This window comes from Ictidomys tridecemlineatus, chromosome 9, assembly GCF_052094955.1.
Source record: "Ictidomys tridecemlineatus isolate mIctTri1 chromosome 9, mIctTri1.hap1, whole genome shotgun sequence".
In the NCBI taxonomy this organism is placed as follows: domain Eukaryota; kingdom Metazoa; phylum Chordata; class Mammalia; order Rodentia; family Sciuridae; genus Ictidomys; species Ictidomys tridecemlineatus.
The window spans coordinates 47,739,123-47,755,451 of record NC_135485.1 but is presented as its reverse complement, the minus strand read 5'-3'; the positions used below and the strand labels follow the sequence as shown (position 1 = coordinate 47,755,451).

The 16,329-nt window shown below is 32.3% G+C and overlaps 1 pseudogene; it reads left to right on the top strand.

Moving 5' to 3' along the window:
* Window positions 1-2,042: 2,042 nt before the first annotated feature.
* Window positions 2,043-2,577, top strand: LOC101973261 (STE20-related kinase adapter protein beta pseudogene; annotated as a pseudogene).
* Window positions 2,578-16,329: the final 13,752 nt, after the last annotated feature.

Below are 16,329 nucleotides of genomic sequence, written 5' to 3'. Positions count from 1 at the left end.
GTTGTGAAAATTCATTATACATTGTTCTTAAAATAAAAGACATATTTTGTTATCTTTTTTATCATGTTTGCTTTTTTAAGGGCCTTTCCATTTAAAAATTATTTCAGTTACATATATTAGATTATCAATATTCATAACTAACATCAAATTTAAGAGAATTCTATATAATAGTCCTATTTATCATTTTTAAAACCTATCTTTAGTTTATATAATTATTAATTGGGAAATTATGAACTCTTTGTGTGTATGCATGTGTTTTTGTGGTGTTACAGATTGAACCCAGGGTTTCATGCATTTTCTAGGCAAGCGTCCTACCAATGAACTATACCCACAACCCTGAGATTTTATTTATGAACACTGAAGCTATCTACCTCATTATGATTTTCTTTTCTTCTAAACAACTTAGGTCAATTTTTCCTTAATTATCTGCATATAATTCTATTTTCTCATATTTGATGGAGGTTTTAGGTCAAAACAAAATTTATTTCCTGATATAGTGGAAAGTTCTTCCTGGTTGAGAAAAATGAAGGTGGGATGGTGACATCCAGGTGGAGGACTGTGAGTTCATTCATTAGACTATTTAACAATTATTGGACATCTAACATCTACTATGTGTTGGACTTAGCAGTTATTGTTCATATATTTATTTGTCTTTTCTATCACATTAATTAATTAATTCAACAAATAATTATCAACAGTGACAAACAGAAGTGTTCTGGAAATTGGATTTATACATATGTGGATAAACAAACCAAACCCCACTCTCATGGAACATACATGCTGTGTAAAGACACATACAGATGAATGGATGAATAGATAACTGGATCATAGACTAGGATAATAATGAGATCAATGAAGAAAATTAAGCAGAATAAGGAATTGGAAGAAGGCTTTGATTTTAGTTTAGGTAGCATGAGGAAAAAAAAAAAAAAGGCTGTTCTGGCTGATCAGAGTTCCAGGCCAATTGCAGCCCTGCAACTTTCTTGTGCCTGTAGTCCATATTGAGAGCAGGCTTAGTGCATACTCCAACCAACCGTCTGTGAGCCAGCCTCTACTAGGTATGACACTTCTGTATCCTGAAAGGAAATTAAATAAAAACTCTTCTTTGGAATAGATGGATTTTCTCTCTTGTTGTGCACTAAAGTGATTCTGTGACTTGTTTAGACTATTTCTGCATTTCACAAACACAAATTGGATCATTCAGACCTAATAAACAGTTTGAAACTAGTATCCGTCCATACTTGGCCAATGAGCCAACTCTTCCTGGTCACCTCCATCTACAACAGCCTTTAGAGTGATATGTTCCATCAGTGTTTCTCACTATCAACTTCAAGTGGAAATAGGAAAAGGATGCGATAACTTGTGTCCATCTCACAAGGCATACTCTCCCAGGAACACTGGTAACTGTAAAATTAAAAGAAAAAAAGAGAGAGAGAGAGAGGTAATTTCATAAAAATAGCAGAAATGTAAGTCAAGTTTACTTAGTTGGACTTAGCAGTCAAGTTGATAAAGGAATAAAGAAATGTCAGTCAAGTTGACAAAGGAGGAGTAAAAAGGGACAGAAAAAGGGAAAAGCATTGCAATGAATCTAACCAAGCTTTCACATGTTCATGCATGGATATGGCATGGTGGGTTCCAGTATCAGTGTATCCACAGACACTAATTGGAAAAAAGAAACAGTAAACTGTACATGGATTGAAGAGAGATCCATAGAGTGCAGGGAGGAGAGTTTGGCGGGAGTGCTAGGGATTCAATTGGAGCAGATGGGTTGAGTTCCATACCTTTATGATAAAGTCAAGGTGTATCCTAGTGTTGTAATAACTTATAAGAATAAAAGTTTTTTGAAAACTACAAGGTTGAAAAACAACAATAAAGAATGCCTGAAAGCTTTAGGGAAAGCAGTGATTCTATTCCACGTTTCCTGGCAACACAATATTACAACATAGGACAGTTTTCATTGTTGGTATCTGGCTTTGGGGTATTTCACTGTTTAGAGCTTACAGTTTATCATATTAGCTCTTAGGGCCAACTTTCCTAAAAAAATGAGTGAAACTTTAATAAAAACCATTTTCTTTGAAGAAGAGGTGTGTTGAACTGTCTAAACCAAAATGACTGTATTCAGAGGATTTCCATGGATATAATGTGAAGTCAGATGTTTGGGTTATATCATATGAATTAGCAAGTGAGCAAATACTTTTCCAGGACATTAACAGAACTCAAATGCTGTACAGAAGCTGAAAGGTACTTTGTATAGTCCTCTGGATGTCAGCATTTTCCCTCTCAGTGAGACTCCATTTTAAAGAATCCCTGATCAGGTGTAGACTCTGGGACTGGAGAGAAGTCAACTTGTCACCAGTGGAACTCATATAGTCAATAGTGGCCAATTGTATACCTCATCCTCAAAAACCTTTTCTCCTGCCTTCTTACTTAGTATAGTAAGCTTAGCTTTGCTTGCAGCGAAATCATGAGTAAAGGCCATCAGCAAGCAGTTTATTGTCCCACATATCAATCACACACATGAAAGAAAGCCAGGATTTAGTACTCTTACTGTTGCCTCCTCCTTATACAACCTTATGACACAGCCCCTGGCTGCCTTGGATTGAACCAGAATGTGATTTTCCTGATGAAAAAGACTCAAACTGGAAATTTTTGGACAGCCAACTTATCTTGTGTCCAGTATGTTTGACATTTTCTTCTTGCCGCTTTCTCCCCTATATTTCTGGGTATAAATTCCAGAATTACACTTGAAAACACAGTTGGTGCACTGGAGAATCTATCATTTTAAAACCCCTCTGTTCACAGGGATATGAGGTTATAGAACCTCTATTTAGAGTGCTTTCAAACTCCAGGGAACCATCAGAATTATGAATCTAGCTACACTTCGTGTCATCTATTCTTAAATCTTTTTCCCAAGCTGTGACTAACTTCTTTCTTGATCTCTCAATATAATTGTTGAGCTAGTTAATTTTTCAACATTTCTGCTGTTCTCTTGAGAATGAGTGCTCAGTAGATAGTACTTCCAAGCGATTCTTCCACTTCCAGATTCTTCAGCCTCTTGATCAGCTGTTGTTAAAACAATAGGCTAGTTTATTCTGATATCAATTCCTTTATTGAAGAAAAAAAAGTATTTATCCTTCCCCTTTTTCTTCAGTTGAAACATGATACCATTAAACTGAGCCACACTCAAATTAAATATTTCACTTTAAATACATAGAAGAGATATAATTTGTTCTTTCTAAAAGAGGGGTTAAAGTAACATTTTTCTTTCTAAGTAAGTTATAGATCCTAAATTCACGAACTCTGAGGGAGCTCAATAAAGATTTATTCAATCAACAAAAAAGGGCTTTTCAAAGGTCTTTCAGATATTTGGAGAAATAGGCAATAAAAATCACAGAAATCTCTGCAGATGAATGATCAGATAACAGAGAAAAAATAATAAAAGTCTGAGATGTGAGCAAGGAGACCTTCATGGCTTTGAGCTTATGAATGACAATAGAAAATTGTTGTCAAAATCATCTCCATTTTCTAATTTAAATCCCTCCAAAATTCCAACACAATTTCTCTTGAAAATTAAAGTTACAGGACTCTTAGAAATGTTCACAGTAACTGTTTTCTTTATTCAAGTGGAACTTTTTTCAATGTGTTCTCTCATCTGTAAGAAGAGTTATTAGCCAGAGCAACAGTGTTGACTGTATGGCTTATACTAGCCACATTCTGCTCCACTTGGTCAAACACCAGCTATATTCTTGTTTAACCTCATTTACCTTGGTCACACAAATGTGAATGCACTATAACTTCTTCCTCATTATCTTTTGTTTTTCTTCCAATACCCTGTTACTTTCATTCATGTTCCCTGATTATGTTGACTTAATACATTTTATTACTAATAACCCAATACAGAATGTTTAAAGTATATATAGCTATATGATAATACCTTGGGTTAGTCATCTTTTCATTACTGTGACCAAAATAACCGACAAGAACAACTTAGAGGAGGAAAGATTCTTTCAGGATCACAGTTTCAGAGGTATCAGTTCATGGACTGTGAACTCCGTTGCTCTGGGCCTGATGAGAGGAAGAATATCAGAGCAGAAAGAGAAGGGTAAGGTGGAGGAATGGTGCTCAACACACACACACACACGCGCGCGCACACACACACACACACACACACGGGGGAGGATGGAGAGAGAGGGAGAGAGAGAGAGAGAGAGAGAGAGAGAGAGAGAGGGGTCAGGGACAATTTATAAACCCCCAAGGCACACTCCAAGTGAACTATTTCCTCCAGGCACACCCTACCGGCCTATAGTTACCACCTTGTACAGTAGTTCTTTAAAATTTTTAAACTGTTAAATGAATTGATCCGTTTATTAGATTATAGCTTTTAATAATTTTACCTATGAATAATCCTACATTGTCTCACAACACTAGTTTATTTGGGGGACACCTTTCATCCAACCATAATGACCTTTATAATTCATTTCAGTCTCTATAATAATGACATATTAGGTGCATTTTCAGTAGAAAATACTTCATCAAAGTTTAGTCAAACCAAAAAGAAAGAATATGGGGGCGCCATTTGAGAAACTGGTAATAGGTTTTCTATACATTTGCAGCAGTTGAGAGGATTATTCAATAAACCAATGCAAATAATTATTTATAATTCTTTTAAAGTTAATTTTTTTCCATGGTCCTAGATCAAGTATCCTTTCTAATTTAGGACAATCAAAGGGAATCAGTTGATCTATCACCAGAATCACAAATTTGGTTTTGAAGAAGAGGGTTAGAGTTTCATGGGAAACTTATAGCATTATCATTTAATCAATTCAACAAATACTTAAAGATCTCCCACTTTGAGGAAAATTCTAGTCAACCACATAATTTGAATTTTAGGTAGTCACATGTTAGGCTTTCATATCAGTATTCTATGTAGCCTGTATTCATATCAGCTTATTTAGGTGGACTTTTTCTTTTGAATTTCTCAGGCATCATTTTGTGAGGAATGATAGAAATATGTACATTTTTTTTCTTTTTTTATCCCAGATATCAGCCATTACCTGAAAGTTTGTCTCCTCTAAAATTCAACAGTTTAAATCCTAATCTCATGTTGATGGTATTAGAAGACGGGGCCTTTGGGAGGAAGTGACTGTGTCAGGAACACAGCTCTCATGAATGGGGTTGGTGCTTTTATAAGAGTCCACAGAGACACACTTGCTCCTACCATGATGAGAATCCACAGTGAGAAGGCACTATTCATGAGCCAGAAAGCAGGCTTTCACCAGACATCACCCCAGTCAGCAATTTGTGGACTTATAGAACTTTATATAAGTTGTTTTAAGATGGACTGACATACTGTTAGGTCTACAATTAGCTTATCATTATCAAGTTGAAACAATTATAAAAATTTACTCTGAACTCTGAACCTAGTGTTGATATTTACACAAAAAATAATGTTTTATGTAAATTATTTTATGTATTCATCATTTTACATGTGTTAATAAAATCCATATGCCACAACAATTTCTATTTTTTATTTTGTTACATGTGAAAATCAACTACTTTATAATTATAGTTAACAGAATTACAAAGTATTTTGTGAAAAATATTTTTGATGTTCTCAATGTGGTTACTTCATTTTTACACTGTAGACCTAAGATGATTTTAGAGTAATGTTGATCCAAACCCTCCATTAATTGCAGAAATAAAATCTCTTTCCATGATTGGAAACTTCCTTTAATGCCATTTATTCACATGAACTCTAATGCTAATGTAGTTTTCTAAGAATCACCGCTTACATTAAACAGAATAATGCAACCTTGTGAAGTTCAATTCAGTTGCCCAGTGAAATAATATGAACCAAGTTAGGTATCCTAAAGCCATTACTCTTATTGCACTTACTTTAAAGAGTTGACAGAAGTAATAATATAATTGTTGAAAATTATTTCCTTCATTGTGTAGTTTATATCTATTAAAACTAGAAATTGGTGTGTAAATATACTGGTAAAAAAAGCATAATTTTCATCACATGTTCTTCCTAGAAATCATTAAAGGAAGAATATTTGTTTATAATTGTTTCAACTCAATGATAAAAAAATAGTTGTATATATAAAAGTATATCACTGCATTTTAAAACAACTTGTATTAGTATTTGGAATTTGAGTCCTCTTTTAGCCATTTCAGACTACTATAACAGAGGGCTGGACAGTTTGCTGCCTCAGGAACTGGTGGTAACTGTAGTTGATATTGGACCACAATCTGGCTTAAGCATTCTTCCTTTTTTCTCTGTGAATTTCCTCCTACCGTTTTCATTATCATTCATTCTTTTATTCTGCAGATGATTTAGTCTTACTACACTTCTAGACATCTTAACACTCAGCACTATAGAATTCTCAGAAATCATTGTCATAAATTAGTAATATCAGGGAACTTCCTAAATAGTTCTTTTCAGTACCCAACACTTCAACCAAGAATGAAGATTATATTTCAAGGAGAGAGTTAATTATTTATAGTTACTTTATTTGAATATATTTTCAGTTCTTGCATTAGTAAATTTGGTTTCTACCCTGCTTAAGAAAGATGACTATACATACATGTGCTCCTTCCATATGCTACATATCTCTATATTGAATAATTTTATTTTAAAATACAATAGATTTATTTCACACAATTTAACAAAATTTTCCAATGTTTGCCATATGCAAGAAAATTCCATACCTTTGATCTATTTTTTTCTATTATTGTTAATCCAGCTTTTATTCTTATAACAAACTTTGATAGATTTTATAATTTGGCAATGCACTAATTCTAAACCTAATTCTTTCCAGATCCTCCTTGCCATATTGCAATGAGAGATGAGAAGTCTTATGTTATTATCTAGTCTTATACTTTAATTCCCTAGTTCAAACTGAATTCTTTCAAGATAATTAAATTTGATTATCATAACATATAAAATTTAACATATTTATCATATTTGAAATCACCAGTTTAGAACTGAAAAGTTTTCAAAATCTTCCCACTCTGAAATTTCAGAACTATCTTGAGTTTTAGGACATCTGGTTATGTTCTTCCTCATCCTGTATGGATAAAGTGGTGATTGATGTATTCCCTATTGTTCAGTCCCTATTACAAGAGTAGTTCTTTCAAAAATTTCCTTCAGTGTTTTCATGGTCTCCACTGTAGGCCTGACTTCTATTGTTCAATATAATATGATAGCAATTTTATTCTGTAATACCTATAGACTGAATGCCACAGTCTGGCTGGGCACAAATCACAAGCCACTTGAAGATTCAAGCAGGAATGAACTTTATTTTTAGAACCCACGCAGCATGCAGCCCACAGGAACTCTTCCAGGAACTCCCGAGAGCTCCACAGGAACTTCAGGAACTTTGCTGAGCACTCAACAAGAACTCAACCCTGGAACTCCACCCACGCAAACTCTCAAGAACTCTCTAGGAACTCTGCAAGAGCCCAACCAGAACTCAACCAACCCATGCGAACTCTCTAGGAAGTTCGGGAGAGCTCAAAAATAGCGGGCACCTGAGGCAGCAGGAATCCCTCCTGCTGGCAAAATGCCAGGCATCATCTTAACCTGGCTGTGGCTCTCAACAACTGAACTCTGAATTTGTCCTCAGAATTCCTATTTCATATTTTACCCTACTTCCAATTACATTGCCTTTTTTTTGTATTCACTTCTCAATTGCTTATCCTTTACTTTGGAGTTTTTATTTTGAGAAATAAACAGATAATACTTGGGGCTCTATTTCAATAAAGAATAAAAGAAAAAATGTGTTCCTGTTTTTTCATTGTATATTCTTAGTGTTCAAGAGAAGAAACAAGAGATACCTGATATTTTTTCAGAACATAGTATGTGTTAAGCAAAGTGTCACATATTTTTGATTATTTCCTTCCTTCTGATCTAGCATGGTCAGAGAAAATATTTGTATATGCACATCTTATTTCAAGGTACCTGTAAAAGACAAATGAAATTCAGTATTCACCTGGAGGTAAGGCTACTATATATGATTTCATATCATTCAATTTTATTCATGTTACTTTAAGTGTTTCTGCCTTATACAATTTGTGGTGAAAATCTGGAAAGTAATGAAAGGATACTCTTTGTTTTAATTTTATTCAATGGTGTAAGTGTATGATTTTGTAATATATAAACAACCCCCATTCTTTGGGAGTAAAACAAGTAAGAAATAACTAATGAATTTTTGGAATAAATACTAGCTACATCATCTTTGTCTTGATTGCTTAAAAAAAATTCTGTAATTCTTATGGTCAACTGATAATTTCTTGGGCACTTGGAACAACTAATAATTAAGGTGGTACTTAAGCACAAGTTTCATTGACTCAGACAAGAAGAGATAAAGACAAATGTGCTTCCTGTGGTTGGCTCAAGTTTATCACTAAAATAGTCCAATCTGATTCTTAACAACCTGAGCTACTCTTTAATGAAATACATCATTTATGATAAAAAATCATTAGTTTTTATGATGAAATCATAGGAATTTGAGAGATTTGGGATTAGCATGTGCAGAGACTTGATAAGAAAAAGAGAAATTTAGAAAAGAATACACAGAGAAGAACAAACATTCTTAAAACAAACTTAAAGCACTATCAGAACTACTGAAAAAATTTCATCTTACTCCAATCAGAATGTTAGCTATTATGAACACAAACAACAATAAGTGTTGGTGAGGATGTAGAGAAAAAGATACACTCATACACTGCTGGTGGGACTGTAAATTGGTGCTACCAATATGGAAAGTAGTATGGAAACTTCCTGGAAAATTGAGAATGGAACAACCATTTGACCCAGCTATTGCTCTTTTGATCTCTACTGCAAATTGGTGAAATCAATCTAGAAAACAGTATAGAGATTCCTTAGAAAACCTGGTATGGAACCACCATTTGATCAAGCTATCCCACTCCTTGGTCTATACCCAAAGGACTTAAAAATCAGCATACTAGTAATGTAGCCTCATCAATGTTCATAGCAGCTCAATTCACAGTAGCTAAACTGTGGAAGCAACCTAGATGCCCCTCAATAGATGAATGGACAAAGAAACTATGGTATACATACACAATGGGATATTACTCAGCACTAAAGAGAATAAAATTATGACATTTGCATGTAAAAAAAAAACAAAGAGAGAAAATTATCAAATGAGACCAAAGAAATAAAAGTAAATGTGAACAAGGAAAAAAAGAGAAATTTAATAGGCAGAAAAACAAAAGAGACAAGGAAATGAGTTTGCAGAACATTCTTTTCCTCTGAACTCTCAAGACTCAGGTTTCTGAATGCATGTTCTAATTATTTGTCATTGAATGTTTCAGTCTTCATTCTTCATTTCATGTAGGATTAAACACATGCATATATACACATACACACACCTCAGAATGCTAGTAGTTTTAGATTTTTCGTTGTAATTGCCTTTTCTTTATAAGAGGGGAAAGCAGTGAAGATAGATAATTAAGCAAAAAAAAATATTTTTTACACAAAAAATGAAGGAGAAATCTTATTACATTTGCTCCATTAATGTATCATGTATATATCAGACTAAGATTTCAAAATTCACTTTTTTAATTTTAACTAAATAGAAAAATCTCTTTTAAGTATAAAATAGATTAGTGGGAAATAGAAAATATTTTTAAGTATATAGGTCTTCTATACTTAATCCAAAATTTCTTTTCTACAAGAAAAGGTAGAAAGTTTAGTCAGAGAAAATATTTTTATATGCACATCTTATTGGATGGTACCTGTAAAGGACAAATGAAATTCAGGATTCATCTGGAGGTAAGGCTACCATATATGATTTCACATCATCCAATTTTACTCATGTTACTTTAAGTATTTTTGCCTTGTACAATTTGTGGTAAAAATCTGGAAAGGAATGAAAGGATCCTCTTTGTTTTAATATTGTTCATATTAAACCCCAAAACAAGTACAATTATTATCTAGCATAAACATGGACTTGTTTGTTTAAGCACCATAATCTGACATTCTCAAAGAGAGTAAATAGACCAATACCCATAGCTCAAGAGGCCAAGAATAGTTCTTTATGTTATTAGCCAGAGAGAAAACTTAACTTTTGATCCACTGAGTATATTTCTTAGAAGGATTTTGCATCAATTTGGGGAAACTGTAATTCCAGACTACAAACTGCTCTGTATAAGGATAACAAATATTAAAGAAAAAGATATCTTCAAAAGGTCTTAAACTGGCATGAGAATGAAGCCCAATAACATTTGGGGAACATAAAACTTCTAGTGTCTACTATGATATAATTTAAAATATATAGTATTTTATCTTAAATACTAAGTACACAAAAAGACAGATAATTTGTCACTGTTATACAGAAATTACTTTGATTTATAGGTGTAAATTTTATGTACTGCTACTTTTCTGAATTCATTTATTAGTTCTAGAAGTTTTCTGGTGAAATTTTTGGGCTCTTGTAGGTATAGAATCACATCATCAGCAAATACTGCTAACTTGAGTTCTTTTCCTATCTGTATCCCTTTAATTTCTTTCATCTAATTGCCCTGGCTAGTGTTTCAAGAACTATGCTAAATAGTAGTGGTGAAAAAGGACATCCATATCTTGTTGCATTTTTTAGAGGGAATGATTTCAATCTTTTTTCCATTTAGAATGGTATTGGCCTTACGAAAACCATCCCATTTACAATAGCTTCAAACAAAAAAAATACTTGAGAATCAACTTAATGAAAGAGGTGAAAGACCTCTACAATGAAAACTCAGAATGTTAAAGAAACAAATTTAAAAAGATCTTAGAAGATGGAAATATCTACCTTGTTCTTGTACAGGCAGAATTAATATTGTCAAAATGACAATAATACTAAAAGTATTATACAGATTTAATGCCATTTCAATCAAAATCCCAATGACATTCCTCATACAAATAGAAAAAGGAAATCATGAAATTCATCTGGAAAAATAAGAGACCCAGGATAGCTAAAGCAATCCTTAGCAAGAAGAGTGAAGTAGGTGGTATCACTATAGCAGATCTTAAAGTATCCTACAGAGCAATAGTAACAAAAACAGCATGGTATCGGTACCAAAATAGACTTGTAGACCAATGATACAGCATAGAGTACACAGAGGGGGAAAAAAAAAAACATAACTACAGTTATCTTATATTAGACTGCTACTTTGCTGAATTTATTTATTAGTTCTAGAAGTTTTCTGGTGGAATTAAATATACATATATTAGGTGCCAAAACACATATTGGAGAAAATATAGTCTCTTCAATAAATGATGCTGAGAAAACTGGAAATCCATATGCAACAAAGTTAAATTAAACCCTTATCTCTCACCATGCACAAAACTTAACTCAAGTGGATCAAGGACCTAGGTATTAGAAGGAAAAAAAAAAAGCCCAAATCTTTATCATGTCAGATTAGGCTCCAACTTCCTTAATAAGACTCCTACAGCAAAATAATTAATATTAAGAATCAATAAATGAGATAGATTCAAACTAAAAAGCTTCTTCTTAGGACAAAAAAAAAAAAAAACAATTAGTGAAATAAATAGATAGCCTCCATTTTCGGAGCAAACTATTACCAAACACACATCAGATAGTATTTTATTAGATTTATTTTATTAGATTAGATTTATTCTAATCTCTAGAATATATAAAGAACTCAAAAATCTTAACACCAAAAAAATGTATATATATATGGGCCAAGGAACTGAACAGACACTCTCAGAAGATATACAATCACTCTACAAATATAGGGAAAAAATGTTCAACATCTCTGACAATTAGAGAAATGCAAATCAAAACTACATCTTACTCCAGTCAGAATGCCAGCTATTAAGAATACAAACGAGGGGCTGGGGATGTGGCTCAAGCTATAGTATGCTCGCCTGGCATGCGCACAGCACTGGGTTTGATCCTCAGCACCACATACAAATAAAATAAAGATGTTGTGTCCGCCAAAAACTAAACAATAAATATTAAAAATTCTCTCTCTCTCTCTCTCTCTCTCTCTCTCTCTCTCTCTCTCTCTCAAAAAAATTCAAAAGGCAATAAGTGTTGGTGAGAATGTGGGGCAAAAGGTACACTCACATATTGCCAGTGGGACTGCAAATTGGTGCAGTCAATAAAGAAAGCAGTATGGAGACTCCTTGGAAAGCTGGGAATGGAACCACCATTTGACTCAGCTATCCCACTCCTCAGTCTGTACCCAAATGACTTAAAAACAGCATACTACTGGGACACAGCCACATCAATGTTTACAGCAGCACAATCCACAATAGCTTAACTGTGGAACCTATATGCCCTTCAGTTGATGAATGAATAAAGAAAATATTGTGTATATACACAATGGAATACTATTCTACATTAAAAGATAATAAAATAATAGCATTTGCAGGTAAATGGATAGAGTTAGGGCATTAGTTAGCCAATCCTAAAAAAAAATGCAGAATATTTTCTCTGATAAAAGGATGCTGATTCATAATGGGGTTAAGAGGCGGAGCATGGGAGGATTAGACAAATATTAGATCAGCAAAGGGGAGGGAAGGGAAGGGAAGAGGCATGGGGAGTAAGAAAAACAGTGGAATGAGATGGACATCATTACCTTAAGTACATATGTAAAGACACCAATGGTGTGACTCTACTTTTTGTACAACCAGAGATATGAAAAATTGTGCTCTATATGTAAATATGAATTTTAATGCATTCTGCTGTCATTTATAACAAATTAGAAATTTTAAAAAGCAGATAAATAATTAGGAGAAAAATTAGTCAATTAAAACAATCATGTAATAGTAGATATTATTAATATTAGTAGTATATTATATCTAATATTAATATTAGCAGTAGCAAAGACATTATGTTATTTGATTATTATGTCTGATAAACAAGAGGAAGCCATTAACCTGGGATGGTCTTCATACTTTGGGTTCTTACATAGTGAACTACAATCTAATTTAATGTAGCAACAACCCAAAAACTAATTTAGGAGTACAACAGTGAGCCAAGTTCTCCCGAATCATAAGCATCCAGGTTTCATCCAAGCACAGAGTCCTACTCATTACATCACACCTAAATATTTCTGATTCCTCCCTGTAGCTGATTAGGTGATTTTTTTTTTTTACTTTGCTTCTCTTTGGCCTACAAAAGTTAACTTCTCATATTGTTGCTCTCATTATAAAAAGGCTCTCAGAACTTTTCCTGATTCTAATCGCTGCCCAATGATGAATAATTATTTGCTCAAATAAACTGCTAAATTAATTTTCTAAAGTTTTTCTTTTAACACAACTTTATCAAGAATGTTAAAGAATCTAAGTGTTTGATAAGTAGATTTCTAAAAGATTCATCTAGAACTATGATCAATGAAAACTACAATTCTTGCAATATAGTGGGTGCGGCTAATACATTGCTAATGAATACATTGCTAATACATTGCTAATGAATAGATAGTAGAATTATGAGTTAATAAATTTGAAGACATACATAGCAAGAGAACCAATAAAAAAGATTTCTTAGAAAAGACACTGAAAAAATAAACAAATATTAGTGAGACCTGGGAAAGTTTTAAGTGACCTCATGTATTTGGGATCAGAAAACTCAAATGAGTAAAGAAAAAGAAGCAATTATTACTATGTACCCACTATTTGTGTTCTTATTGTAAACATAACAGTGAAGAATAACAAAAATTCAAAGATTAATTACAATAAATGAGAGAACCGAAAGAAAACATTTGATAATTTAGAAGATAGAGAGGGAAAAAAGGTAGAGAAAAATCAGGGAAAATCTCCCTGAGAATGTAAATTATTGGAAAGTCATGAAGCAATTCAGTTGAAAATCCCCTGCTCCTTCCCAATATCCCTACGGTACTATGGACCTGTAGCTACAATCTTGATACTAGATGTGTTCTTAGATTCAGAATTTTATTTTACTTTTTAAATTACTACCTTCAGTAGTGTTGAAGCTAACCAAACATAAATGGCTATATGGTAATATGAAAATCAATATTTCATGCTGAGATAAGTAAAATTTCTAGTTACCTATATGTCAGTTTCTGTCAGATTTTGGTACATATGAATTCAGAATAGGATTTTCACAAAAACGTCATGGAAAAACTTATACCTATACTATATTATTCAACACAGCTTGAAACAACTGATCATTTATAGTATAATACAAAGTAGGCATATTGGGACTGAAAAGAAAAGACGAATGTAAGAAAGAGAAGAAAAGAAAATGCACAGAAAATTCTAACTCGGCTAGGAAATAAGTGTGATATATAGAAGTTAAGGTTCCCCATAAAAATATCTATGTTTTAAACATAATTTCAAAATAAATAAGCTGTGAGACCTTGAGTAATTGATTTAAACTATCTAAAACTTAGCTTACCTACATGAAAACTGGGTATAATTCTGAGAATAAAGTCTATCTGAACTTGCAATCATAACTAAATGTGAGTATTCATACAGGACCACAATCCCAAATGGAAGAGTACTTAATTATTTAGAAAATGTTGTTTATTAATTCATTTCCTGCTTACTATTTTTTAAATGTCCCAGAATTAGTGAAGTTTTATGTCACCTTGTAGAATTATCTGATAGAGATACAAATTATTTGAGTCCAGTAGACAAAATAATCTCAAAGTTAACAGTTTATTATTTTATAGACCATATTTACCAATTTTATTTTAATGTTGTTTTGTTAACACCTAAAAATTTCTAGATCTTTCAAATGCTTTTGACAGATTTATTGTGTTATTGATCCCAATATGAGTAAGTTGAGTAAAATCTTTTATATATATTTAAACTTATATTTGTGTGAGGCTCAGATTTTTAACCTTTGAAAATTATACTTTAACAATATATACTAGGATTTGTTTCAGAATTAAATGATGTAATCTAAAAAATGGTAAGCATACAGGACGTATTCATTGATAATTATTACTATTTTTAAAAAATTAATTAATTTAATACTATTTTTTAAATGCATTTTATATTTGGTATATAGCATTTAATGTTGCACAGATGCATTTGTGAAACATGTTTTTAAAGCAAAATACAGTTATGGTATACCTTATTAGAGTTCACCAGAAATGCTCTAAATGCTCTATGGCCTTTGGGGGAAGAGTGTGATGATGTTCTCAGAGAAAAGAAATTCAGGAACTGTACATAATTATGTTCTTTTAGACATTTCACATAATTTCAACCATGAAAAATGCTATCAAGTTTCAACATTATCTGGAAAGTATTTTGCAATTCATTTATCACTTCAGACAGGAAGTGAGAAAATACTTGTTATTTTTACTTTGTAGACCTTATAAATTTCATAAATGATACTTTAATTTAACCTATATAATAGACAAATGTGTAAGTTAATATTTTCTTCATTTTAGGGGCAGAGACACAAGGCTAAAAGAGTTTTAATCATTTTCTCAATATCATAAAAACCATTTGTTACAGAAATTGGATTTGAATCATTTGTCAGTGTACAAAGATATTTTTAATCAATATTGGAAACAATTGTTTAGAATGCACAAAATACCCCAAATGTCTTTACTTCTTTGGTCTAATTTATTTGTCTGAAAATTAGCAATAATACTTTATCTAAACTGGTATAAAAGTACTCTTGCATTAAAACAGGAACCTTTGTCTCCTTTAATGTAAGTATTCCTCCCTGCTCAGATCAACATCTCCAACCTCAGGAAGATAGATTATAGTGTGCACTTATTATACTGTGCACTGTTTCATTTGCATATGCAATGTGTTCTTTTCTTTTATTTTTACTAATTCTGATTAAATTTTACTTAAAAATTAGATGAATTGTTATATATTATGTAGATAGAGTCATGGAGTTCCTGGATATACTACTAAATATTGAGTATTCAGAAAAATAATACATGCTTAAAATGCATTTCTAAGTAAATTTTGAGTCCAATTCTTTCAAAAGACATGTTCAAAATAGTAAATTACATAAATACTTTTACATTATTTCTATTATATATATATATATATTTCCATGAAATATGTGTATGTATGGGTGTTTTCATTAATACTTATATTTGTTCTCAATTATTATTCTTTGAATTCTGCTTATGTTATATATTTTGGCTTTGGGATATTCCTATTGACCAGATAAAATGCCATAAATATCTGGGGATACAAAATAGACAAAACATAAATTAAATACAATTAGTTCAATCTCTTACTGAACTTGTATTCAAGTAAACTACAGATTTCTAGGCTGAAATACCATTTCCAATGCTATTTCATTTTATTCACTTCTAGTTATCTTATAAATGTCTTTGTTGGGTAATGTCAGAGTTGCCTCT